The sequence below is a fragment of the Nicotiana attenuata genome, unplaced genomic scaffold (genome assembly GCF_001879085.1).
Source record: "Nicotiana attenuata strain UT unplaced genomic scaffold, NIATTr2, whole genome shotgun sequence".
NCBI classification, from domain to species: domain Eukaryota; kingdom Viridiplantae; phylum Streptophyta; class Magnoliopsida; order Solanales; family Solanaceae; genus Nicotiana; species Nicotiana attenuata.
The window spans coordinates 52,433-54,240 of record NW_017672209.1 but is presented as its reverse complement, the minus strand read 5'-3'; positions in this window follow the sequence as shown (position 1 = coordinate 54,240).

Genomic DNA, 1,808 nt, shown 5'->3' with positions numbered 1-1,808 from the left:
CCGATCAGTTTATGTTGTCCCATAATGATCCTTTAAGATAGCCTTGTCCAAAGTCTTGGGTTTCCTAAACCCTAACGGGGCGTCACACGTTGTGTGCATTCATTTTGGAGAACTAGATGTTCATGCTAATTGTTGTATTAAATAGTCGAGTCTGGTGGAGGTAGGGGCCTAAAGGTTAAGCTCTACCTCTATCTGCATCTGCATTGCATAAGGCTACCATTCTGCCTTCCAACTTGCATAAGGCTACTATTCTGCCTTCCGAGGTTAAGCTCTACCTCTATCTGCATCTGCATTGCATAAGGCTACCATTCTGCCTTCCAACCTGCATAAGGCTACCATTCTGCCTTCCAAGACTAAACGATGTCTCCATTTGCATCTGCATTGTAGTAGGCTACCATTCTGCCTTACAACCTGCATAAGGCTAGCATTCTGCCTTCCAAGACTAAACGTTGTCTCCATCTGCATCGCACGGATGAAAGATCGCCACATACTGCATCTGCATGGCTGAAAGATCGCCTCATACTACATCTGCATGGCTGAAAGATCGCCACATACTGCATCTGCACGGCTGAAAGATCGCCACATATTGCATCTGCACGGCTGAAAGATCGCCACATACTGCATTGCACGGCTGAAAGATCACCTCATACTACATCTGCATAGCTGAAAGATCGCCACATACTGCATCGCATGGCTGAAAGATCGCCACATTGCACGGCTAAAAGATCGCCACATTGCTACATTGCACGGCTGGAAGATCGCCAAATTGCTACATTACACGGCTGAAAGATCGCCACATTGCTACATCGCACGGGTGAAAGATCGCCACATTGCTACATCGCACGTTTGATCGCCACATTGCACCGCTGAAAGATCGCCACATACTACATTGCACGGCTGAGAGATCGCCACATGCTACTGCATCCTTCATGGGCTGAAATATCGCCAACTCATCCAAAGGCGTCATCGTTCAGAGGCACCATCTTCATAGCCCGAGAACACCATGTCATGGCCCGAGGATTTTCTTTCAATCTTTTGCATGTCATCATTCAAAGGCATCATGGTTCCGAGGCACCATCCTCATAGACTGGGAACATTATTTCATGGCCTGTGAATCCTTTATTATACACTTCATGGCCCAGGACATCATGGTCTAAAGACGTCACCTTAACCGTCCAAAGACAATATTTATGGTCCAGCGGGAATTTGCATCATGTCTAAATTTGCGCACAATATATGCTTGTATTGCTTATTTGCAGGTAAACCGGCAAGCAACAACCAACCTGGCGGGAGTGGTTCTGCTCTAGTGCCCGCAGCCATATCAAACCTAACCATTCCCGTAACTCGTCCACTCACCCAACCTTAGATATTACGTCCCTTTTTGAAATATCTTCATCGGCACACTCCGCAGGTGAATCACTAAACTACACACGGCCTGATTCCTATAATTCCAGGGATATGTAGGAAGCTCGGAAGCCGGGGTGCGGCCTGAAACTTCCAAAACCGTTGCGCTCGGTCAAAATTGGCCATCATTTCTTTACCTGAAAACTCTTTAATCCTTCCCGGGTAAAGAGAGGCAGCTGTTGACACTCAATTTTTCCCTATATATTTTCAATATGCAAAATACTTTCAAAATAGCGTATATATACATATATAAGCATGTCCAAGCGTTTTATTATTTTTCCATAATTTTTAAGGTTTTAGATTGATTTACTTCCCTTTTATTTCATCCCTAAAATCCCAATAATTATGTCCAAAATTATTATTTGGGTAATTCATCTATTGGATTTTCATATTTATGCCAAAAT